This window comes from Apium graveolens, chromosome 6, assembly GCF_009905375.1.
Source record: "Apium graveolens cultivar Ventura chromosome 6, ASM990537v1, whole genome shotgun sequence".
Lineage (NCBI taxonomy): Eukaryota > Viridiplantae > Streptophyta > Magnoliopsida > Apiales > Apiaceae > Apium > Apium graveolens.
This window is the reverse complement of record NC_133652.1, coordinates 199727642-199755338: the sequence shown is the minus strand read 5'-3', so window position 1 is coordinate 199755338 and position 27697 is coordinate 199727642. Positions and strand designations below refer to the sequence as shown.

General features: G+C 39.0%; 1 non-coding gene across 1 annotated transcript; it reads right to left on the bottom strand.

The window, feature by feature from the left end:
• Nucleotides 1-6356: 6356 nt before the first annotated feature.
• Nucleotides 6357-6463, bottom strand: LOC141669989 (small nucleolar RNA R71). The gene has a single exon (XR_012554242.1). It is a non-coding gene; the product is annotated as a small nucleolar RNA R71 (small nucleolar RNA).
• Nucleotides 6464-27697: the final 21234 nt, after the last annotated feature.

Genomic DNA, 27697 nt, shown 5'->3' with positions numbered 1-27697 from the left:
ACAAAAATAAAACCACATTTAATAGAACCGTAAGATATGTAAAAGTATAAGATATACATGATGTAACAAATTTTTTTACTAGAATTAAAAGACATACAAAAATGGAATTATAAGATATATATGAATGAATAAGTGAAAACAAAAGTTGGTGGTACCAAAAATGGGTGAAATCAAAATTAATTCTTGTGTATCACTTACCACTTATAATTCACGTAGAAGTAAAAGAAAAATAAAAATTATACATTTAGAGTTATAACGAAATTCAAAAAGGGGTAAAATCAAAACTTTGATCAAACTAAAAACGTATCAATAAGGGATAAAATAAACCTTAATTACGTCATTAATATTGCATTAATTACATTTAGGACTGCAAGACCCATTAAAGAAGGTCATATGTACGACATTCAGATCAAGAAGGTTAACACATTGATCAGGTCCAAGAAGGTTAACACGTTGATCAGGCCTGATGGAACAAAGAAGACCCAATAGCCCTGAATATTAATTAATTTCGTAATTAATTAATAAGTGATAAATCAACTGATTAGTAAAGTCTGATAAGGACACAATTCCTTGGAGATACGCCTCCAAGAAATCCCATAAGATAAGGAATCAACTTCCTGCATTATATGACTCCAAGGTCCATTCTAATTCTGAGACTTGTCCACCAAATCTCGTAACCTAACCTAATTCGAAGGTATCCCATGCCTATATAAGGGGTCTCACCCCACAAATCAGAACTATATTTTTGACTTGATCCTTGACATACAGCAAGGTACATAGACATCTTGTTAACGAAGATTGAGTCACGAAATACAAGAGCAGTCAAATCGAGCCTCGAAGCTCACGAATCCTAGCATTAAATACACCCTAGTTTTCTATTAATAATATTTTGCGCCCTTTGTGGGAAAGCATAACAATCATGGTGAGAACACGGAACGGAAGCAACGCCCCTGAAGGAACACCTGCTGGGACAACCCAACTAATTTCATCAGTGGTGTAGATACCCCCGCATTCGACTCATGCCACCACCCAAGAAGGAACCCAGATAGGGGCAACTAAACCCCAGCCACAAGGGACGAATCCCCCGGGTCCTCAAGGGACGAATTACCAATTTCAGCAGTTACATGCACCTGTGAATTCTCGACCCGTTGGATATGAGTATTCCACTATTGTGACCATTAAACCCCTTATGGGATGCCCCTATACCCCGAGGTTGGAGGAAATGGACATGCAAATCGGAGTGAAGCGCAAGGGCAGACGCCACCCCATATATGCGGTTTGGCTCATATTCCGTAGGATCAATAATTCTTTGGGCCCTATACTGAGAGAGACTCTGAATCTTCAGATGATAATGTGGCTGCAAGGAGGAGGCGTGCTGGTAAAGAACCAATGCCTGATGCTAACAAACGCCCCAGAAGCATCCGAGGGACGAATCCCCAAGAAGTGCAGGAGAGGATCAGGGCCCATGAAGCTGAGATCCAAAGACTGAAGCGCGACCTGGAGGCGCACCTGAACCCGAGACCCCCCACTACCTCCGAGGAGGAGGAATCCTCCTCCAATCATAGACCTGGATGGTCCGCTGAAAAGAAGGACTGTTGTCCCAAAGGCTGATCCAAGTGATCTTCTGCCCCTAGGAGATCCTGATGATGCGACTCCACCATTCACTGAAGAGATAATGAATGCCCACATATCAAGAAAATTTAAGATGCCCACCATGAAAGCTTAAGATGGCACTAGAGATCGCGCTAATCATGTCAGGAAATTCTTTAATGCATTTTTGTTGCAGCCCGTAAACGACACTATTAAGTGTCGGGCCTTTCCTCGAACCCTGTCGGGAATGACTGAAAGATGGTATAGTCGTTTGCCTCTGAATTCTATTGGGTCTTTCAAAGATCTAAGTTAAACTTTTATCAATCAATTCAACAGTGGGAGAGTGCATGAGAAAAGTTCAGCATCCCTCATGAGCATTGTGCAGGGAGCCAAAGAGTCCTTGAGAGATTATCTTAACCGTTTTACCAAGGAAGCTTTAAAAGGTCCCGGACCTTGATGACAAGGTAGCTATGATAGCACTACAACATGGAACTAAGGATGAGTTCTTCAAGATGTCATTGGCCAAGCGTCCCCCTGAAAGCATGTTATAGCTTCAAGACAGGGCCGGGAAGTACATCAAAGTGGAGGAAAGTATAAGGAAGACGGTAGTGAATAGTGAGCCTGCTGGTGGCAAGAAGCGAAAGAATGATCTGGAATATATTGTTAAAGACAAGTATCCTAGAACGAAGTAAAACATTGATTCAACCCCGAAGAATGGAGGACCTGGACAAAAGTTCACTGAATATGCTAAGTTGAACACTCCTAGAAGTCAGATCTTGATGGAAATTGAGAAAGATAGAGATGTTCGTTGGCCTAAGCCCCTGAAGGCCGATCCTACCAAACTGGATAAGAGCAAATATTGCAGGTTTCATAAGGATGTTGTTCATGATGCCGATGAGTGTAGACAATTGAAAGATGAAATAGAGTTACTCATTCGAAAAGGAAGGTTGAGCAATTATACTGGAGATGGAGGAGATAAGAATAATAGTGGAAGAAGGAACTTTGATGATCGCAAAAGGGATCAGGATGATCAGGGGTGAAATCCCCAACCTAGGGGACTAGTGATAAACGCAATATTTGGAGGACCACAACCCCGAGGGCCAGTGATAAATACGATCTTTGGAGGACCAACTGCTGCTGGTCCATCTAAACTTTCGAGGAAAGCATATACCAGAGAAGTTATGTATATTGTGGAGAAGCCCCAAAGAGGGCCAGGACATGAATAACAATGATATTCGATGATTTTAATTTAGAGGGTATCAAATTTTCTCATGACGATCCTCTGGTCATAACACCGATAATAGGGAACAGCCCGGTGAAGAGAGTCCTTGTAGATAATGGAGCTTCGATAGAAATCTTGCTCTATGATACCTTTATAAGGATGGGTTACAATGATTCTCAATTAACCCCAACTGATATGCCAATATATGGTTTTGCTGGAATCGAATGCCCTGTGGAGGGAATAATTAAGTTGCCTCTGACTATAGATCAAGAACCAAGACAAGCAACATAGATGTTGGAATTTGTAGTGGTCAAGGCTGGATCAACTTACAATGCAATCATGGGAAGAACGGGTATACATGCTTTCAAGGCACTCCCTTCTTCTTACCATTCAGTGATGAAGTTTCCCACCCGGAATGGGATTGGAGAAGAGAAAGGAGATCAAAAGATGGCAAGGAGTTGTTATGTAGCCTCTCTTAGGGCTGATGGAGTTGGGGGGGGGGGGGGTAGGGTTTTCCTATTGAAGATCTGGATATCCGCGAGAATCATGAGAAAAGAGGGAATCCAGCAGAAGACTTGGTTCGGATTCCTTTGGCTCCTGATGATCCTGAGAAAGTAACTTTGATTGGAGCGTTACTAGAGGAGCCCCTTCAAGGGAAGTTGGTGAAATTTTTATAAAAGAATAGCGATGTATTTGCATGGTCAGCACATGATATGCCTGGCATAAACCCAGAACTGATCACTCACAAACTGAACGTAGATCTGAATCGAAAGATTGTGAAGCAAAAGAAAAGGAGTTTTGCCCCTGAGAGACAGGAGGCAATCAAATAAGAAGTAGAAAACCTCTTGGAGGCTGGTTTCATTGAAGAAATACAATTTCCGGAATGGTTAAATATCATGTAATGGTAAAGAAGGCTAATGAAAAATGGAGAATGTGCGTGGATTTCACTGATCTGAATGACGCATGCCCGAAGGATTGTTTCCCACTACCAAGAATAGATATATTAATAGATGCGACCATTGGTCAGGAGATGCTGAGTTTTATGGATGGATTCAGTGGATACAATCATATTAAGATGCATAAGGATGACATCCCGAATGTATCATTCATCACTGACTATGTTATTTTTTGTTATCTTGTTATGGCATTTGGCCTTAAGAATGCAGGAGCTACCTATCAAAGGTTGGTAAATAAGATTTTAAAGGATCTTATTTGTAAAATTATGGAAGTTTATGTCGATGACATGTTAGTCAAAAGTCTGGTGAAGACTTACCACATAGCCCATTTGAGGGAAGCTTTTGAGGTCCTGAGATATCACAAAATGATGCTAAATCCTGTAAAGTGTGCTTTCGGAGTGGGATCTGGAAAGTTTTTGGGATTGGTGGTCTCCAAGAGAGGAATCGAGGCTAATCCCGAAAAAATAAAAGCTATCATGGATATGGAACCACCGCGTTTCATAAAGGACGTTCAGAAACTGTTGAATGGCATTTATATCCACTTAGAACGCTTCATAAAGGCTCGAATTGGTGTTTTGTACTCAAGTTATTTGTGTATTTGAAGTGTTTTTGTAGTGTTTTGCATTTCAGGGCATAATCGGAAGAAGGAAAGGTTTTTACATTGTTTTTATGCTAGAAGAGTGTTATGATGGAGCCTCGGTCAAGTGCACGAAGAAACCAGCAAGTGAAGGCAAATAAATAAGAAGAAATCAGTTTTTCCAGAGACTCAGCGCGACCACGCCTAAGTCCAGGGCGACCGTGCGCGTAATAGAATGTCAGGGCGGCCGCGCCGCTCCACAGAGCGATCACGCCAGGTCAGCTTTTCAGAATCTTGTTGCTACTAGAATATTGATCTGCTGGAATTCTAAATTATTTTGGGCTGATATTTAAAGACAACATAAAGACGTTTTTCATAACGGAGACTAAGGAGAAGATGGCGAGCATAAATACAACGAAGGAGAAGAAAAGCTTGTTTTTACTTGTGATTCTTTGATTGAGTTGTAATCTTGAATGCTTGTTTTCTTGTTTGTTGAATCTATTTCTCTTGATTACGTATTTTGATTATTTATTAAGTTTATAAAGACTTAGTTTATTATACCATGCTTTCATCGGAACCCACGGTGATGATGAGTTCGGTTATAAACTAGCCGTAATCGTGGGGTTTTAACGGATTTACTTATGGATTTCAATAGTTAATTTGTTTGATATCTTAGTGTGTGGTGATTGTATGATATCCTAGTATTGGTTGTGCTTATTCGTCTTATGAGCGTCACGAACTTATAAGATAGCGTGTTAATCTCTATTGAAGCGATAGTGAATTTAGAGGTTTAGAACTTGCCATGCTAACATAGGTTCATGTAATTGTTATGCATGATTCATAGGTAATTTTAACCATCTTACTTGCAATGTGTAATCACGATAGATAACTTGCGCAGTAAACCTTTATGTTGTCAAATTTTATAGACATATAGGGTCTCAACATAATTGGTGTATATTCAGCTTCTATCTCTTTTGTGGATGTCTAGTAGTAGGAAATTCGTACAACGAAAGTTGGCGTTTACTAGTTTCGTGTTGTCTGATTAGTTTTTATCACCATTACATGCTAAGGTTAAAGAAAAATGACTTTGAATGAAATAGTAATGAAGTTAGAATCCCATATTTGTCTCATATAAGTAATTCAACCTCAATCCTCTTAGTTAATATAATTGAGTATAATCTCTTAGTTAATCAAAACCAATTTGTTATTTGTCTTAGCATTGAACGATAGCCATATCATTGTTGCATAAGTACATAGATTGAAGTTAACCTAAACCAGTCTCTGTGGGGACGAACTAGAAAGAATTCTATATTACTTGCGAAAGCGTATACTTGCGTGTAATTTTAGCGCGTGTTTTCGTCCTAACAAGTTTTTGGCGCCGCTGTCGGGGACTGGGTGTTAATTTTTAGTTTATGCGCTTGTCATCAGTGGTCGTTAATGTTCACTGAATCGGATGTTTTACTTACTTGTTGCTTGTTTGTGTTTCAGGTACTCTAGAGAGCATTTATGCTAACACGTTCTCGATCTCGCAAGAGAACACTGGATAAAGCGGAGGAAGAAGTTGAAGTATTTGAAGGATAAATCTTTGTTGAGGAGAAAGTTGAAGAAGAATTGTTATTGCAATGGGGGAACCAACAGCGAATCCGAAGGCTTTGATGGATTACTCTCAGCCAAAGATCGATGATATTTAGTCTAGCATTGTCAGACCAGCCATCACGGCTAACTCTTTTGAAATCAAAGCTAGCATGATTCAGATGATACATAATTCAGTTTAGTTTAGGGGTTCTCCTATAAAAGATCCCAACATGCACATCAAAGATTTCATCGAGATCTGCAACACTTTCAAGTTCAATGGAGTTTCTGAAGATGCTATAAAGCTAAGGCTTTTCCCGTTCTCTATGAGGGATAAAGCTAAGAGCTGGTTACATTCTCTACCAGCAGGTTCTATCACCAAACGGGAAGATCATGCTTAAAAGTTTCTTACTAAATTCTTCCCTTGGCGAAGACAGCTGCAATCAGGAATGCTCTTACTCAATTTGCACAGCAATCTGGAGAATCATTGTGTGAGGCTTGGGATCACTACAAGGAGATGCTTAGGAAGTGTCCTCATCATGGGATGCCTGGATGGATGATTATCAACTGCTTTTATAATGGATTCGGAGCACAGTCTAGACCCATGCTTGATGCAGCATCAGGTGGAGCCTTATGGGCTAAGAGCTACGATGAAGCTTATGAGTTGATTGAACTGATGGCTGCTAATGAATATCAGAACCCTTCTCAGAGGCTACCTCAAGGCAAGGTAGCATAAATTCAAGAGGTGGATACGGCTACTGCTATAACTGCTCAGCTTAAGGATTTAACGATGAAGGTGGATTCTTTGGCTAACTATAGAGTTAATCAGATCACTAGAGTTTATGAGTTTTGTGCTGGTGCGCATAAGACATAGCAGTGTGCTATTTCTAGTGAATCAGCTCAGTTTGTGAGCAACTTTTAGAGGTCACAGCAACTAGTTCTAGCCACCTATCATCCTAACAACCGCAATCATCCTAACTTCAGCTGGATAAACAATCAGAATGCGGTGCAACAACCTTATCAGTAGTATGTAGCAAAGCAAATCAACCCTCCTGGTTTTCAACAACCACAATATTCACCAAGACAATAACTCCAACTTTAACAATCTAATGAATAATCTGAATTGGAGGAGTTGAGGCTCATGTGCAAGAGCCAAGTGGTTTCTATTAAGACCTTGGAGAATCAAATTGGACAGATTGCTAATGCCTTGCTGAATCAACAACCCGGTATACTCCCTAGTAACACGGAATTTCCTGGAAAGAAGGAAGCAAAAGTGCAGGTTAAGGCAATTACATTGAGGTCTGAGAATGTTGCAACCCCCGAAAAATCTCAAGTTTCGGAAGATGAAGTTGTTGCGGAAGAAGATGTGCAGAAGGAAGCAGAAGTGGAAATAAAGAATAAAACTGTGGAACACACTCCTCCTGAGGGTAATACAGGGGAGAAACACGTCTATCCTCTACCTCTTTTTCCTAAGAGGCTGCACAAGCAAAAATTGGATAATCAGTTTGCTAAGTTTCTGGAAGTGTTCAAGAAACTTCATATCAACATACCTTTCGCTGAAGCTCTTGAACAGATGCTTAGTTATGCAAAGTTTATGAAATTTATTCTCTCTCGAAAAGTGAAACTCAATGACTTAGAGAACATTGCTCTTAGGGGGAATGCAGTGTTGTGCTGCAACAGAAGTTGCCTCCGAAACTTAAAGATCCTGGAAGCTTCACTATTCCTTCCACCATCGGAAACTTGTCATTCGACCAGTGTTTATGTGATTTGGGAGCCAGAATCAATCTGATGTCTTTTTCTATCTTCAAGAAGTTGGACTTACCTTATCCAAAGCCTATTTATATGTCCTTGTAGTTGGCCGATCGTTCTATTACATATCCACGAGGCATTATGGAGGATGTCTTGTTCAAGGTGGAAAAATTGATCTTTCCTGCTAACTTTGTAATTCTTGATTACGAGGAGGATAAAAAGATTCCCATAATCTTGGGAAGACTATTCTTGGCTACTGGCCGAACCTTGATTGATGTGCAGAAGGGTGAGCTCACTATGCGAGTACTGGATCAGGATGTGACTTTTAATATATTCAATGCCATGAAATTCCCTACTGATATCGAGGAGTTCTTAAAAGTGGAATTGTTCAAATCTATGATTACATCAGAACTTGATCAAATGCTAAGGTCTGATGCCTTAGAGAAGGCCTTGATGGGAAATTCAGATAGTGAAGATGATGAAGGTGATTAGCAGTTACAGTATTTGAATGCTTCTCCTTGGAAGCGAAGGATGGATATGCCTTTTGAATCTCTTGGAATGTCAGAACTCAAAAATTGCTGAGGGGTGTCTCAAGTCATCTATAGAGGAGGCTACTACACTCGAGCTTAAACCATTGCCTGAGCACTTAAGGTATGCTTTTTTAGGTGATGCATCTATTTTTCCTATTATTATTACATCTGACCTTTTAGTTAGTGATGAAGAAAATCTCTTGAGAATTCTGATAGTGTTCAAATCAGTAATTAGTTATGCTAGAGGAAGGAAGCAAGCCAACTGTTGCATGCGTAAAATTATGCTAGAGGAAGGAAGCAAGCCAACTGTTGAGCAACAAAAAAGGCTAAATCTGATCATGAAAGAGGTCGTGAAGAAGGAAATTCTCAAGTGGCTAGATGCAGGGATCATCTATCCATTTTTTTAACAGATCTCGGGTGAGCCCAGTTCAGTGTGTGCCGAATAAAGGAGGAATCACCGTGGTTGCTAATGAAAAGAATGAGCTCATTCCTACTCGAACAGTCACGGGGTGGCGAGTTTGCATGGATTACAAAAAGTTGAACAAGGCCACGAGGAAGGATCACTTCCATCTTCCTTTTATTGATCAGATGTTTGACAGGTTGGCTGGGAATGAATACTATTGTCTTCTGGACGGCTATTGGGGCTATAATCAGATTTGCATTGCTCCAAAAGATTAGGAAAAGACTACCTTCACCTGTCTGTTTGGCACTTTTGCCTTCAGAAAAGTTTCTTTTGGGTTATGTGGTGCGGCTGCCACATTTCAGAGATGCATGATGGCTATCTTCTCTGACATAATTGGTCAGAATGTGGAGGTGTTCATGGTGATTTTTTGGTGTTCGAGGATTCTTTCGACGAGTGCTTGCAAAATCTTGGCGAAGTTCTTAAAAAGTGTGTTAAGACCAATATGGTTTTCAACTGGGAGAAATGTCACTTTATGGTACAACAGGGCATCATTCTAGGGCACAAGGTCTCTAGTAAAAGTCTTGAGGTGGACAACGCCAAGGTGGGGGTCATTGAAGACCTTCATACACCAATTTCTGTTAAGAGGATCCGCAGTTTCCTTGGTCATGCGGGCTTCTATATGCGGTTCATCGAGGACTTCTCTAAAATCTCTAAACCGTTATGCAATCTTTTGGAGAAAGATGTCCCTTTCAAGTTTGATGATGAGTGTCTAGCTGCTTTTGAGAGCTTAAAGAAGAGTTTGATCACAACACCTGTCATAACAGCACCTGATTGGGATGAGCCATTTGAAATGATGTGTGATGCAAGTGACTATGCAGTTGGAGCAGTTCTTGGATGAAGGAAGAACAATATATTTCATGTGGTATACTATGCTAGTAAGACCCTCAATGGTGCCCAACTGAACTATACTACTACTGAGAAGGAACTCTTAGCCATTTTCTACGGTTTTGAGAAGTTTCGATCTTATTTTTTTGGGATGAAGGTGACCGTTTTCACTGATCACGCTGCTATTCGCTATCTTGTCTCGAATAAGGACTCGAAGCCTAGACTGATTCGATGGGTTCTTTTACTTTAGGAGTTTCAGTTGGAGATCAAGGATAGAAAAGGTACTGAGAATCAAGTTGCTGACCATCTCTCTTGTTAGAAGATCCAAGTATGACTTTATATGATAAGACATTGATAAATGAGTCTTTTCCCGATGAGCAATTGTTTGGGGTGCAAGAAGAGGAACCGTGGTTCGCAGACATTGTGAACTACCTTGTGAGCAATATTATGCCTCTAGACTTGTCTTCTGCTCAAAGGAAGAAGTTTCTTCACGAGGTGAAGTGGTACATGTGGGATGAACCATTTTTGTTTCATCAAGAAGCTGACCAAATCATCAGGAGATGTATTCCGACGGTATCTTGTGAGACTGTCATTCAACTGTTTATGGAGGACACTTTGGTGGAGAAAAGACAGCAGCTCGTATCCTTCAAGCAAGATTCTTCTGGACTACATTGTTTAAGGATGCGCATCAGTTTATTTTGAAGTGTGATCGCTGCCAGCGTATTGGTAATATGTCCAAGAGGGATGAGATGCCTCTTAATGTGCTTTTCGAGGTTGAGGTCTTTGATGTTTGGGGAATTGACCTCATGGGGCCATTTGTCTCATCTTGCAATAATCAATATATCTTGTTGGCATTTGATTATGTCTCGAAATGGGTGGAAGTTAAAGCTTTGCCTATGAATGCTGCGAAGGTAGTGCTCAATTTTCTTCAAAAGCAGATATTCACAAGATTTGGGACTCCAAGAGTCATAATCAGTGACAAGGGATCACATTTTTGCAATCGCAAGTTCACTGCTATGATGCAAAGATATAATATGAATCATCGCATTGCTACAGCCTGCCATCCTCAAACTAATGGTCAAGATGAGGTATCTAACAGAGAGATCAAGCATTTTCTGGAGAAATTTGTATGTCCATCGAGGAAGGATTGGTCTTTGAAGCTGGATGAAGCTGTTTGGGTGTATCGAACAGCATTCAAGACTCTGCTAGGCATGTCACCGTTTCAGTTGGTATATGGTAAGGGATGTCATTTGCCTGTAGAGCTTGAGCATAAAGCATATTGGGCTTTGAAGAAATTGAACCTTGAAATGGATGCAGCAGGAAAGAAAAAGATGCTTCAATTGAATGAACTCGATGAGTTTTGACTTCAAGCGTATGAGAATAACAAAATATACAAGGAGAAAGTCAAGGGATGGCAGATAGGGGTCTAGTGCTCAAATTATTTGTGTCGAGGCAACAAGTTCTTTTGTTCAACTCTCGTCTCCATCTTTTTCCTAGGAAGTTGAAGTCGAGGTGGTCAGGGCCGTTTGTTATCAAAACTGTGTTTCCACATGGAGCAGTGGAGATTTTTGAAAATAATCCAGGCTAGTCATTCAAGGTAAATGGATAATGTCTAAAGCACTACTATGGAAATATGGTAAACTGTGAGGTGGTTAAAGCCGTTTTATTGTCCACTTGATCTCAAAATTCTATGTCAAGCTAGCGACGTAAACCAAGCGCTTCTTGGGAGGCAACCCAAGCTTGGTGTACATTAGTAGAAGATAGAAGGAAGAAAAAGCAGAAGAAAAGACAAAAAAAAATCAAAAAATCAGAAAACAAGATGTTTTTTCCAGAAGCACGGCGCCCCCGCGCTGCCTGGCGGGGCGGCCGCGCTGAAAGTACAGAAGCATGGCGCGCCCGCGTTGGGAAGCGGGGGCGGCCGAGATGAAACTCTAGAGACACGGCGCGCCCCCGCTGCCAGGCGGGGCGGCCGCGCTGCACCCCTGTAAAATAAAAAAATAGAAAACGAAAATCAAAATAAAAAAACAAACACTCCAGTCTATTTTTCCTCCTCCACTTCCCTTAATTCCCTCTCCAATTCAAGGCTTACACCCCATTACCCCCACTAATTCTATAATTTTTTCCCGACTTCTTTTCTAAACCTAATTTTAATCCCTATATATATGCACACTTATACACAATCATCTCCACAATACTTTTCAATTCCTAAACCTAAATCTCTCGTATACACTTCTCTTTTCTCAACTTATTTAAATCCAATGGCACCAAAGAGAGCAAGGCCTCAAGTTAGCAGCGGCACCACCGATTCTTCGAGTGTTGGGGGAATGGGGCCTAGGTTTGCTACTCTGGAGGCCGAAGATGAGTATACAAGGTTGACGAAGTAGATAGCAAATGCGAGGGGTTTTCTACCATTGGGTAAGGATGGTAAGCTACTTTAGATGATTTTGGAGATGGGTTGGGTTTCTTTTTGCGAGGCACCTGCTGCTGTGCCTATGAGCATTGTTCACGAGTTTTATGCGAACGCGAAGGCGGATAAGAATGGATTTACGGTGGTGAGGGGGTTGACGGTCGATTACAGTGCTGAGGCTATTTTTCGGGTGATTTACCAACCCGAGAGACAACCGGCTCAGGAGGATTGGGTGACTAAGACCGGGAAAGATTTTGACTTGGACTTGATTGTTGCTACGCTGTGTGTCCCAAACACTCACTTGAAATTCATGAGGGGTTCGAACGAATATGCCTCTTTCCCTTCCTCATGCATGAACAAGTTCGCTTGTGCATTGAACACTTTTATCTGTGCGAACATCATACATTTTTCACATATGTATGATGTTACTGCGGATCGGGAAAAGTTGTTGTAGAGGATATTGCAGGGAGACTATGTGGATATCGGGTCCATTATTTACCAGGGTATCCTGAGGTTTTGGCGTGGGAGCACTACAGGTTCTATCCCTTATGCTTCGATTGTGACAAAGCTCTGTGTGGAGGTTGGAGTTCATTAGCCCGCACACGGGCAGCTTCAGCTACCTAGTGCCCTTATTGACAGTTCGACGATAGCAGTGATGCAGGAGTGGTATGGTAGGAAGGCTGATGAGAAGAGGCTTGGTTACTCCTATGATCACTTGTCGGGTGGCCACCCAGCCGATCAAACATATGTTGGTGTTTCTTCGTAGGCCCGCAGAGCAGCATGGGGACATCAGATGGGGGAGGCCGGTTCTTCTTAGCAACAGCAGGAGGAGGAGGAGGATGTAGAGGATAGTACTGGTTTGGGTTCAGCATAGTATAGACGGCTTTCAAGGAGGATGGATGCGATGTACGAGTCGCATAGTAGGTTTGCACATGATCTCACCCTTGCGTTGTGTACAGCTTTCAGAGCCACAGGAGTTGACATCTAGTGGTCAGTTTTGGTAAGAATTTTGTGTATCCGCCTCCTGACACTCCACCGGCGGAGGGTGATGACCATCCAGAGGTATGCGTTTATTCCTTACTATTACCTTCACTGAGGACAGTGAAAATTTTAAGTTTGGGGGTGGTAGTTAAGGAATAGTTATGTGTGAGTCCATATAGTTGCATATTCATAATAGTTTAGTTCATATAGTTTGCATATTTGTCATGTAGTTATTTGTTTTCATTTTTTTTATTTATTTGTTATCATATTAGTATGTTTCATATAGTTGCATGTGCATTATATCATGATCCCTTAAGTTTGCTTTTCTGATTAATTTGTGATATTGATGCGAGTGTAGTGATGTTGTATTAAGGAATGTTAAGTCCTAATGATTTGATTTGCATGCTAGAAATAATAAAAAAATTCACTAAGTCTTATAGGTTGTTGAGTGATAGATCATGATCATGTCTTGTTGTTTCTCGAGGTTTAATCACTTGATTATGTTTAGAATTTAGGATATTCTCTTAGTGGCGAAATAACATGGATTTTTAAAATTGGAGAAAAATATTGGATTTCATTGATAGTTGTGGCTAGTGTCAAATGGCTAGTAGCCAGCTTATATTTATATGAGTAGTCTAGGGTTGAGCGAGAAGAAGCGAAACACACTCGTTCAGAAATTATTAAAAAAATGAAAAAAAAGAACAAAAATAGAGAACAAAAAGAAAAACAATATGTGTTATGTATAATTGATCATGAGTGGGCTCTTTAATACTCGAGTTATTAAGTTCTAGGGGACTTTGTGCCTAGTGACCTAAGGCTTTTATAGTCTGGGATCCGCTAACCCAACGCTCGCTACATTGGTATTATTGCATAAGTCTTTTGTGGACCTCACTCATTACAGGATTAAATAAGCATATTTGTGTTTGTTATGTGTTATAAATAAAAACATGAATCCTTATATAACTCCGAATAAATTGAATTGTTGTCAGTTATTTTGAGTTTATCGTTTATTCTATTTATAACCTTGTGATTGCCTTGATGAGTGGTGAGTTATGATTATTGATCTAGTTGTGAGAGTATATATGTTAAGCAATTGCACACACGCACGTTTTTGGCTTATGAGTTGATTTGTGAGATTTGATTGAACTTTGTGCGAATAATTGCATTTGTTGAAATGTTGCTTATTGATTGGTTTAGTTATTCTGAGGGAATCATTGCATTCATGTTAGTTGTATTCATGCATTTTTATTTATTGTTCTTTGAGTCTATTTATGCTTGAGGACAAACATCGATTCAAGTTTGGGGGTGTGTTGAATGGCATTTATATCCACTTAGAACGCTTCATAAAGGCTCGAAATGGTGTTTTGTACTCAAGTTATTTGTGTATTTATTGTGTTTTTGTAGTGTTTTGCATTTCAGGGCATAATCGGAAGAAGGAAATGTTTTTACATTGTTTTTATGCTAAAAGTGTGTTAGGATGGAGCCTCGGTCAAGTGCGCGAAGAAACCAGCAAGTGAAGGAAAATAAATAAGAAGAAATCAGTTTTTCCAGAGACTCAGCATGGCCGCGCCCAAGTCCAGGGCGGTCGCGCGTGTTTAACAGAATTTCAGGGCGGCCGCGCCGCTTCACAGAGCGGTCGCGCCAAATCGGCTTTTCAGAATCCTGTGCTACTAGAATATTGATCTGCTGGACTTCTGGATTATTTTGGGCTGGTATTTAAAGACATCTTAAAGACGTTTTTCATGATGGAGACTAAGAAGAAGAAGGTGAGAAGACCTAGGAGTACAAATACAATGAAGGAGAAGAAAAGCTTATTTTTACTTGTAATTCTTTGATTGAATTGTAATGTTGAATGCTTGTTTTCTTATTTGTCGAACCTATTACTCTTGATTACATACTTTGATTATTTAATAATAAGTTTATATGGACTTAGTTTATTATACCATGCTTTCATCAGAACCCACGGTGATGATGAGTTCGGTTATGAACTAATCGTTATCGTGGGGTTTTAACGGATTTACTTACGGATTTTATTCGTTATTTTGTTTGATATCTTAGTGTGTGGTGATTGTATAATATCCTAATATTGGTTGTGCTTATTCATCTTATGAGCATCGTGAACTTATAAGATAGCGTGTTAATCTCTATTGAAGCGACATTGAATTTAAAGGTTTAGAACTTGTCGTGCTAGCATAGGTTCATGTAATTGTTATGCATGATTCGTAGGTAATTTTAGCCATCTTACTTGCCATGTATAATCACGATAGATAACTTGCACATTAAACCTTTATGTTGTCAAATTCTATAGACATATAGGGTCTCAACATAATTGGTGTCTATTCAGCTTCTATCTCTTTTGTGGATGTTTGGTAGTAGGGTATTCGTACAACGAAAGTAGGGGTTTACTAGTTTCGTGTTGTCTGAATAGTTGTCATCACCATTGCATGCTAAGGTTAAAGAACAATGACTTTGAATGAAGTAGTAATAAAGTTAGAATCCCATGTTTGTCTCATATAAGTAATTCAACCTCAATTTTCTTAGTTAATATTATTTAGTATAATCTTTTATTTAATCAAAACCAATTTTTTATTTGTCTTAGCATTGAATGATAGCCATATCATTGTTGCGTAAGTACATAGATTGAAGTTAACCTAAACCAGTCTCTGTGGGAACGAACTAGAAAGAATTCTATATTACTTGCGAATGCGTATACTTGCGTGTAATTTTAGTGCGTATTTTCATCCTAACAAAAACTCACTGGAAGAGTTGTGGCTCTAGGATGATTCATCTCTAAATCTGGAGATAAGTGCTTGCCATTCTTCTATATAATATGTCAGTAAGATCCTACACGGAGCTGAGTTGAATTATTCGACTATTGTAAAGTTTACTTTAGCCCTAGTGATGGTTTCAAGGAAGTTGCGTCCTTACTTCCGAGCTCATAGAATTTAAGTGCTAACAAATCAGCCCTTGAGGAACATCATTCACAGTCCCAAAGCTAGTGGGAGACTGATTAAATGTGCAATAGAATTGGGAGAATTCGACATCAAGTACAAGCCGCGAACGACAATAAAAGCCTAGACATTGGCTGACTTCGTGGTGAAGTGTACCATACCTAACCAAGAAGTCGGGGGCAGGATGATACTATCCCTCAAGACACGAAAGGTAACAAAGAAGAGGGCGTTAAAGAAAAGGAATACTGGGTTCGTTATTTTGATGGAGCATCAAAAATAAATTGGAGTGGAGCGGGGCTTATTTTACAAAGCCCAGATGGGTTCTTGATTGAATATGCCATGAAGTTAGAAATCCCAACCACAAATAATGAAGCTGCGTATGAAGCTCTGATAGCTGGCCTCGTCCTAGCAGGAATATTGAGGGTCAAGAACTTCAAAGTCTGTGGGGATTCGAAGCTTGTCATATCCCAGGTCAAGGGAGAGTTCGAGGCAAGAGATGAAACAATGGCTAAGTATGTCCACCTGGTAAGGGTTGTGATGACTCAATTCGATGAATGTCATGTTGACCACATTCCAAGAGAGGAAAATGCTAAAGCAGATGCATTATCTAAGTTTGCTTCATCAGAGATAGAGAAAAGTTCAGGAAGTGTATACTTCCGCATTTTGAAAACACGAAGCATTGATGTTAAGCTTGTAGCCCCTATAGGGTTGGGGACATCATGGATAGATCCCATTAAGGCCCATATTCAAATAGGTTGGCTGCCAAACAATATGACTGAAGTATGAAAGTTGGCTGTTCGAGCACCGAGATATTCCTTGATCAATAGAATTCTATACAAAATATCTTATGTGGTTCCTTACTTAAGATGTCTCAGACCTGATGAGGTACATCAGGCTCTCGAAGAAGTACATGAAGGTATTTGTGGGCAACACTTGGAGGGCAGAGTACTAGCATATAAGATAACTCGTTTAGGTTTTTATTGGCCATAAATGATGGTTGATGCCAAAGAATATGTGAAGAAGTGTGATCGTTGTCAGAAACATGCACCAGTTGTTCGACAGCCTCCTGAGATACTGACTTCCATCAATTCTCCCATTCCTTTTGCTATATGGGGAATGGCTATTCTCGGACCTTTCCCCATGGCCACTGATCAAAGGAAGTTCTTGATCGTGGCAATTTATTATTTTATCAAGTGGATTGAAGCCAAGCCCCTGGCAAAGATTACGACTAAGAAAGTCACCTAGTTTCTGTGGGAGAATATTATGTGCAGGTACGGGATTCCCCGAATCTTAGTGACTGACAATGAAACATAATTCAATAATGAAGAGTTCCGGAAATACTGTGAGGAAAACGAAATTGACTTGAGATTCACTTCTGTTGCTCACCCTCAAGCTAATGGGCAAACAGAGGTTGCTAATCGGATCATTTTGGACGACCTAAAGAAAAGGATTGAAAAGTCTAAAAATAAATGGGTGGATGAAATACTCCCAATACTTTAGGCTTACAGAACTACATTTAGAGTCACAACGGGAGCAACACCCTTCATGTTAGCATATGAAGCAGAAGTAGTTGTACCAGTTGAAATATCACATTCATCCCCGAGGATCCAAGCTTTCAATGTTGAGGAAAATAGGGAGGGGAAAAGATTGGTATTGGATTTAATAGATGAAGTATGAGATGTGGCGCACACAAAGATTGTGGAATATCATAAAAATCCTCTTTTTACTAAAATCTAAGGGTAAAAGAGAGATTCTTCAAGCAAGGAGATTTGGTCATCAAGAAGGTAGAAGCATCTGGAGTAGGGCAGAAAGGAAAACTCGCCCCAAACTGTGAAGGGCCGTATAGTATTAGTAGGATTTTATATATCAGTATTAGTAGGATTTACGTTCATGGCTATTAAGGGTTGAACCCATTTTATAAAAAGTTTTGAAAAATCAGGATATGTGTTCTTAAGTTGAAATTGTTTCAAACTTTGAAAAGATAAGTTATGATACCAATTGGTTTACTTAGCAAGATTCATGCTTTGATGAATAGAATGTTCTCCTATAACAGGAATGCCATTAGTGACATTTACAAGTCTGTCATATCTATCAGTTTAGTCTTATTTCTATTATTCAGTGCATGACTCTTAGAGCTGTATAATTCATATTGCTAATCTATCAAAAGGCATTTAAGCAAAGGAAATAACATAAATAAAACCCTGTAGGGTAACAAAGTCAGACTTTCATAAAGCACTTTAAAAAATAAAGGAAATACAAAAACTAAGCACTCGGTTTAGAAGTCTCAGACTCCTCGGAGCCACTCTTTGAAGTCTTTTCAGACGTTTCCTGAGTTGGCCCCTCGGAAGTTTCCTCAGAAGTTTCCATGGAAGTCTCCTCCGAACTATCCTCAAACGCCTCAGATGCCTTTGAAGATGCTGGTCTTGGAGGTTCTTCCACTCTGGCCTTCTTCATATTAGGCTTGGCCTCTTTCTCAGAGGAGGATTCTTTTTCTCCGGAGCTGGACTCATGCCCTTTTCTTTTCTGACCTTGGCTCACGACTGGAGCTTTGGATGAAGAAGCTCCGTGATCAGGGGAAGGGACTGATCGTTCTTCTTTGTGGATAAGGTCCACGACCTTATCTATTACTCTCCCCAGTCTTGGAATCTTAAGAGGGCAAGGGAAGGATTCTGCCTCGAGCATTTCCGGGTACTCAGCTTGAATGGCCTCAACCGCGGCATCCCAGCCGTCTTTGTGCATATACATATATATGTGTGTGTATTTTAGTTGTGTGTGTGCGTACATATTTTGTGTGTGCGTCTGTGTGCGTTCGTTCGTGTATACACGTGTGTCGCGCGTTATTGGTGTGCTATGGTGTTCGGCTGTTGCTCTATTTTCCGACTTTATCTCGTTTTTCGGCCACCCGTGTGTGTGAGCGGGCGGTGGTGATTCTGAAGTTTCTGATTATTCAGGTATTTTGATAAAATTATTCGAATAATTTTTGTTGGTTTATTCGAGAATTATTCTAAAAATTCGAGTGAATATTTATTATATTTATTCAAATTATTTTAACAAAAACTCGAATAAATCCTTGTAATTATTTGAATTAATTGTTATGAGGCTATTACAAAATTTATCGGTAGAGTTAATTTGGAAACCCGAATATTATCAGGCACCAATAAATTTTATCGCCATCGGAGATGAGCCTTGTCGAGCCGACGGTGGACGGTGATGAATATTTCTGAGTCATATGAATAAAAAAACATAAAATGCTAACAATAATAGTTAATAATTGAATTTGTATCGGTGATTGGGATGATCAGATTGTGGATTGTTTGTTGTGATTGTTATGATTGACGTCGATTATGTTTCGAAGGGTTAGTCCAATAAATAGAGGAAACGCTGCCCGATTTCCGGGAAATCAAATTACGGAAATACAGGAGCGATTCCTATATCTATCGGGAACATCGAACGAATATATATATGTATATCTTATACGAAATCTGACTCCGTATTGTGATAAAATATTTTGCAAAAGTATTCAATAACCTTAATTTCTGAAAACGACGGGTATATGTATTTTCCGAGAATGAATGTCGAACCGACTTTCGAGGACGTGAACCCTAATTGATACGTGTATTACAATAATGTGTATGTTACGAGTCGCATTTTTTTATCAGACAGGTAGATTGTTAGCGAGGATATGTCAATCATATTCGATCGTCTAATCTAGGGTATTTCGGTTTCGTAGGTTCCAATCGAAATCCCGAGCATCCCGATCGGTGCAAGGCCGACCAGTGATAGTTGTTTAAGTGTATTGAGGCAAGTACCCCTAACCATATATTTATGGTTCAGTAATATATGAATAACTGTTGATTTAAATTATGTATCGGAACATAACGTTTTAAGTTATGTATCCCCCGTGTTTAAAAATGTTTTGTTAACTTATGTTTTAGGGGAAAAGTAACTTCTGAAAACACCTATCTCTAAATTGTAATTAATTTGGAAAGGTTTTGGAAAGTGTGATGTGATAGAACTATTTTGAAAAGTGATAGGTACAAGTGGTTTGAAAACCAGATAAAATAGATCAGATAATTGGATGAGCATGCGCAAGGGCCCTTAACGGACAGGAAGATGTCGTAAGAGGCTAAGTTGGTTGCACACTCTATTTAATCCACTTAGTCCAGCGTGACAGAGACCTAGCTAGTCTTTGAGTTCCGGAAAAAAATTTATGGGATGGCAGATGGAGCCATCCGATGATGATATCCTGATCAGCTGTCTTATGATTGCTCATCCAATATACATATCTGAGTGAGATTATGTGGTTCCCGTAACGGAACAAATAATTTTGGGTCCCCGTAATGGGACAAATGCTTTTGTGGTTCTTGTAATGAAACAGATGATTTGGAAATGAAAATAGCATGCTAAAATTGGACTCTGGTATTTGCACAACACACGACTATTGTTATTATTTTACAGAGCATGCTAATGTTGATATCTAGTTTATACGTGTTTTACTTGTTTTTGTAAAAAAGTTATGATTGTTGTTCCCATAACTGTTTATTGTAAACTGTTTTGCTTGTTATTCATATAGTGGTACTGTTAAGCGATTGACCGTTCAATCTTGCAAAATGTTTCGTATATTCATATATTGTAGATGCCTAGGAGATCCTTCTGTCATAGGCAGGGCCAGATTCCAGTTCCTCCTGTCCCGAGCTCCTCTAAGATGGTTGTGTCAGACCAGATGTGGTATGTTGAGTTGTTGTAGAAAGTTAGATGTGTCAGGTTGTTTTTAAATAAGTTGGTTTGTAGTAGTTATGTATCCTAAATCATACTTGAACCTGGAAAAGATCTTGAGAAGGGGTTGTGTTTGTATTGAAAAAAATAATAAGTTTATTATATTATGGTTGTGATTTGATATGTTAGTGACGCCAACTCCTGACCCCGGGGTTAAGGCCGTCACAGGTTGGTATCAGAGCTACAGGTTTAAGTCCCTGATTTAGGCTAGGAATAATGTAGGAAATGTGTGAGTCAATAACTCATATTTAGAGGAGTAAGTTTAACAGTCGAGTCGAGGGTTCGAAGGCATAACCCTGACATATATTGAGGATCTTGAAACTGCCCTAATCTTTAGTGTGTCTCCCTTGTATATATGTTATGGGCATCGGCCCATAGAGGTTCCTAGTTATCCCTCTCGCGAGAAGGAGTCTTATCATGTGAGTTTAGTTAGTATGTTACGATAGTAGTCAGTGGCTGTTATGGGTATTGGCTTATGCTGTTAGTATTCCATTGTTATTATTGTTGTTACTTTTATTGTCGTATTTGTTACTGATTTTTTTAAATTTAGCCACTCATTATTGTCGGGGCCCAACTAAATGAGGATGGGAATATTTTATTGCGGCAACATTCTCTTGACATATGAAAATATTGCTACCCGGGGGATTTTTTTTTAAAACTAAAACCATTTGTCGTGTTTCAGGAGAATGCTGCCAAAAAAGATATCCCGTCCAATTCCTCTAATAGAGACTCGGATGGGGGCCCATCCATGAATGAGTTGTTAGATTTGCTGCACCAACAGTCTAATCGAATGGCTCAGCAGCAAGACCAATTTCAGCAGCAGCAACAATTTCTGCAACAGCAGCAACAACATCAGCAGTAACAAATCCAACAGCAACAGCTGCAGCCTCAGCAAAGAGAGGTGAATCAAACTATTAGTTTTAAATCTTTCAGTTGGTGAAGCCCACTGAGTTTAAGGGAAAAGTGGACCCTGTTGCGGCCAGGATTTGGTTAAAGGAGATGGAAAAAACCTTTACTCTCACTCAAGTAAGTGATAATCTCTAATCAGACTATGCGAGTTATTTTCTGAAGGGTGAAGCAAATTATTGGCGGGAGTCCACTCGTGCCTTGGAAGGAGAAGGTCCTGTTTCTTGGACCAGGTTTACAGAATTATTTTTGGAAAAGTATTTTCCGGATTGTTTGCAGCACGGAAAGCAACGAGGATCCAGCACGGATTGAAGCCAGAAATCCACAGTGGAGTTATAGCCTTGCAGCTCTAGACATATCCCTCTATAGTTCAGGCCACTCTAGTAATCGAAAGTGATCAGAAGTTGGCTGCCAAACAAAAGGGTGATAAGAAGAGAAAGTCTGAAGGTGCTACTGATGAGACGGATCAAGGAGGATCCAGTCAAAGGTTTCAGAAGTGATTTGGCCAAAATAGGAATAAAAGATTCAGAAGACAGAATTTTTCCCAGGCTAGACCTGCTACCACTTCAGTTGCTTCAACTTCAACCCAGTCAGCCAATTCAGCGGTGGATTGTAATTTATGTGGCAAGAAACATAGTGGTCCTTGCAAAAGGGATGTCTAGTGTTTCAAATGTCATCGAAAGGGTCATTATGCATTAGAATGTAACTCAAAGAAATCCGCAGCTACTTGCTATAACTGTGGTAAGGTTGGACATCTTGCTAAGAATTGTAGGGCTGCTACTCAAGGTACTATATCTCAAGGACCAGCATCCAGCACAACTAGAGCCAGAACCTTCAAGATGGCCAAGAGATCCAACGCTCATTGTAATAACCCCAATTTTTTTTGAAATTTTTGGAAACCCTTATGAATAGTGTTTTGCTGATTATGCTGAATAAGAAAACTTTTCATGCCACACTATGTAGGGGTTCTTTTATTGATCTTCTGGGATATTATTTGTACTCTATGTGGTATATAAGTGTATGTAAAGATCGTCAGAATCCAAATCCGAACACTTTGATTTTTCCCGAAAATCTACCAGATACAGAAAGAATTGAGTATAAGGTAACATAATAAAAAGGATTTAAATTCAATAATTATAAGAGAGGATCATGAAAGGAATATAATGTATTGAGAAAGGTTAAGGGAACCCAAGTAATAAGATCCTGGATATGATCCCTCAAACGATAAACGAGAACAAAAGTTAAGCGAACCGTATAACAGATCAGCGGTCATTAGGCAAGCAATTAAGAGTTAATCAAAGAGGTTAGGGATGATGATGTCATCAAACCAACAAGATGACATAGGAAAGGTGACATAAGCATGACATAAGGGAAGGAGGTGTGGTTGATTAATAACCACACAATTTTTCATGGGTAAAAAGGTAATTAATCAAAAACAAAAGCTAGCAACCAAGCAAACAAATCAAAAAAACATAAAACACTCCATTTTCTTCATCAAGCTCTCAGCTTTCCTTCATTTTCAAGGATAAGAAAATCAAAATCCTAGTTCCAAGCTTTGTTAATTAGCAAGGTAATTATCCAAGACTCCTTATGCATAGATATAGCTATCCTACAAGTTTGAGCTCCTAAATCATTCACAATCTCTTCCTAAAAATCATGGAAGAAGATGGTGAATAGTGTTTATCAAGAACTAAAATTTTTGTTCTTGAAGTTTTGTTTAGCTTAAGCTTGGATAAGGACTTTTAAGGATGATTCCAAGCTAATTACTTGATTCTCCACTCTCCAAGGAAGGTATAACCCCTCCAAACCCTAACTTTATTTGAGTAATTAGGTTTAGTTTTGTTGTTATAATTCATGAGAGGCTTGTTTGTTGTGAATGTAGAGATTAGTTGGTTTTGTGAAGTTTTTGGAGTGGTAATTCTTGGATTGTTGATTAATGAACTTAAGTGTAGTTTAAATTCATGTTTAAGAATAGTATAAATTGATAATGTTGAGTTTTTGGGGCTGTTATGGTCAAGTATGGATGGATTTTGATTGGGTTGTGATTGTGGGTTGATTGTGAGTTGATTTGGAGTGGTTTAAATTTGGGTAATCGCGTAAACATAGCCGTCGTAATGCCCGATTTACCGTAGACTGTTTTTGTTATTAACATCAGAACCCTTGAACTCACTGTTAGGTTTTGACCATTGCCATGTTTAGATAGTTAATGTTACGAGGTTCGTTTTGATATGTGGTACGCTTGAATCCGATGTACGGTTTAGGAGAAACGACCGTTTTAAGTAACGGCATTTCGCGACCGAACCATTACCCCTCGCCTTACTTTGAAACCTTTGTTAAGGACCTTAAATGACTATTGGGGTATGAAACATTTATATAAAGTGGATTAGACAGTTGGTAAGGTACTCGCGAAAGAATTGCCTTAAAACCCTCAATGGTTAATTTATTAAAAATGGTGGAGCCGAGGGTACTCGAGCGACTTAAGTGAATCATTAAGTGCGAAAGCGAACGTTAGGACTCTAAATGGTTAAAGTCTAGTTTCTTAAGAGACCGGGGTTTAATTACGACTTATGTTGTTGTTCATAAGTTATCGGACCCACTCTAAGATTAAGTCTATCCGGGAGCACTCATGCAAGTTTTCTATCCGTTATACTGTTGTTGTGATGTATACATTTGTATATGCATTATCTTGTGATGGATGCATAATGGTTAATTAGCAAATTCTTGCGATATATTGTAGCATGTGATATGGTATATATGCATGCCTGTTTCGTATTCTTGATACATATATCTGTTGATTCAGTTGATAATACCTATGCTAGAGATAAGCGGTAATTTGCATATACCCTTAGTATAGGGGACCCAAAGGTGAACTTTTTTCTAAAACCGAGAGTCGAAGCTCCCGAGTATAATATATATATATTTATATATATATATGAATAGTTTTTAAAACTATGAATCAAATAAGGTTTATTAGATAACCTTATTTTATTAATGAATATTATTTTGAATATTCATTCGAGGGCTTATGACCCCGTTTATTTTATTATTGAATATTATTTTGAATATTCATTCGAGGGCTTATGACTCCGTGGATTTTATTATTGAATATTATTTTGAATATTCATTCGAGGTCTTATGACCCCGTTTTTTTTATTATTGAATATTATTTTGAATATTCATTCGAGGGCTTATGACTCCGTTGATTTTATTATTGAATATTATTTTGAATATTCATTCGAGGGCTTATGACTCCGTTTATTTTATTAATGAATATTATTATTTGAATATTCATTCGAGGACTTATGACTCTGATTATTTACTAATTATTATTCTTTATTTTATTAAGGAATAATGTGTCGATAATCAAACTCACTTTTGATTATTCAAATAAAGATAGTAGTTTCGTATAAGTATATCTTTGGTTATTTAATATTCATTGCAAGTATAAGTTTTAAAACTTCTACTTCAAATATTTTTATAAAGATTATTCTTTATGAGGATATTATTTAAATAATAATATTCAGATATTTCCTAATATATCGGGACTGATTTATTTTAGTAAATCAGCATCACTCCAAACATTCCTAAAAATGTTTAGCGAGTCTTCAAAATGATTTTAAAAGTTAGAGCGGATCCCAAAACTCATTTTATATAGATCTTTCAAAGGGGATTTAAATATTCGCTCAAAACCTGAGGGATCCGGCTCTGTGGTGTGTTTTATATTCGCAACGAGGTTGCTATTTTGATAAAAGAGTTTTTGATTACTTACCCAACACTCGGGAAGTAAAATTCTTGGAACGAGTTAATCCATTAACAGGCATCGCCTGGGAAATATTGGTGAGTTTTCCTTTCCAACTAGATAAGACTTCTTGGTGGAGCCATATCAACAAGTTTCTACTTAGGGAAAGGGGGGACGAGTTATACGTTTCAGAGTCATGGATTTCATCGGAACTAGGAGTGGCGTAAGTGGTCGAGTGGCGCCGACCCAGCCTTATTATATTGGCCCAAATGGCCTGGAAGTTCCGCTAAGACGGTACATTCCTTAGGAGTCGAGTGTTCGGTTGACAAGTAAATCCGACAGGTGCTCCTCTACATGTAGAAAATGGTGGGGTTGCACTACTACGACTGATCATCGTAAGTGGTCTTCCTAGCGCGGCAAACTCCCGTAATTAGTTCATCATCCAATTGGATATTTCCGCAACACTACCCAGAGCACTTCGATAGAAAGGCTACGGTTGGGCGATTGTTGAGTGTTGGCAGGGTCAAGTTTTCAAAATGATGTTTGCATCAAATGAAGTATCTCGTAAATTCATTTTATTTTGATGATATTTTAAAGATTGATTCTATACAAGTTTTGTCTCGTAGCTTAATATATGGGATGAACTATTTATATATTGAACGGTGGTAGTTCAAGTAATATTCGGAAAAGATATAAGTATATTGAAGTATCTTGTAACTTCATCTTTTAAACTTATATCTAGTTAATGATTGTCTTATGAATGTCAAAGGTTTCAGGAAAACGTTGAGACAAGGTCAGATATATTAGATCACCTTGCAACGATATTTTTATACAGTTATAAACTGGAACTCTGTGTATATTATACATGTCAGAGGATTTCAAAGATTATGGAAAGTATATGTATATATATACTGAATATTTTGCGACTTGGTCGCATTAAGATATCAGCTTGGTTCATTTCTTCTTGTCCAAGACTTTCATGAGTACTATGAGAATGCTCATATATTGTTAATTATTATACATATTATTTCGGTGGGCTTGTTGCTCACCCTTGCTTTCTTCTTTCATCACACAACATCAGATAGACAAGATGAACAGGACCAAGCTCCCAATTCGTGAGCGGATAGGAAACGTTCCGTAGTTTCCTATAGGCGTTGATGTCGCTGTAGCTGAGGTAGGAACTACTAATAGGCTAGGCTTTCAACTTTTGATGTACTAGACTTATGTATCTTTATCAATTGTAATAATGGCAAAGAAATATAAATTTATTCAGAAACCCTTTTAAGGTGTAATGGCATATAATTTTGGAATAAAATGACTCGTGTTATTTTTGGATATTCATCTCTGAGACTATAACTTGTGGTGTGTATGTTTATTGTGGGGTCACAATACAGAGTAGTTGATTGTTTATTAAGATTGGGTGTTATTAAGGGAAATGGAACTCGTGACAACCCGGATCCCCGACCCCGGATTTGGGGGTGTTACAGAAATGGTATCAGAGCTAAGCGTTATAAACCTCAGAGATGATATGACGTTAAGATAATAAGTTCACTAAGATAATAAGAACTCTTGCCAAGTTCATAGTCGGGCTACCTAACGTAGTACTGACAGTTAAAACCCTTATGGGAACCCTTATAAATATCGTGATAGAGGCGTAGTTCATTATCGTATATGGTAGCGGGACTCCGAACCTTGAGGTTGAGGAGCAACAATGTGATGATGTTTTATTACTAATTGGAGATCGGATTGTGGATCCGATGGAGCGTCCTAACGCAGGACCGGATGATGTTCATATTGAGGATGTAGCGGTTGAGGATGTTGTCCTAGAAGGGATTGTTGCTGAGGAGGATCCTGTGGAGGATCCTAACATGAATGAATAAAGGACCACTGAGGAATTGATGACCATGGTTAGGGGAACTACCAGAGGTAGGATTGGCCGGTCACTACCGGAGGTTCGTTCAAGTTTGTAAAGATAGTAGCCCTTTAACACGGATTACTCGTAAGACTGAGAAGTTTGAATGGATAGAGAAATGTGAGAAAAGCTTTTAAGAACTGAAGCAAAGGTTAGTGACGGCCCCTATGTTGGAATTGCCGGATGGAAAATGAGATTTTGTGAAGTGTAGTGACGCTTCGCATAAAGAATTAGGGTGCTTCTTATACAGCACAACAAGGTAATCGCATACGCGTCAAGACAATTAAGGGAATATAAAACTCGATATCCCCACCCATGAGCTTGGGCTCGTGGCAATAGTTTTGCCCGAAAGATTGGAGGCACTACTTGTATGGGGAGAAGTGCGAGATTTACACAAGCCATAAGTGCTCTAGTACACTTTCACGGAGAAAAAGCTCAACATGCGCCAGAGGAGGTGGTTAGAGCTAATCAAGGATTACGATTATGAGATTCTTTATCATCCAGGGAAAGCCAAAATGGTGGCTAATGCCCTTAGTATAAA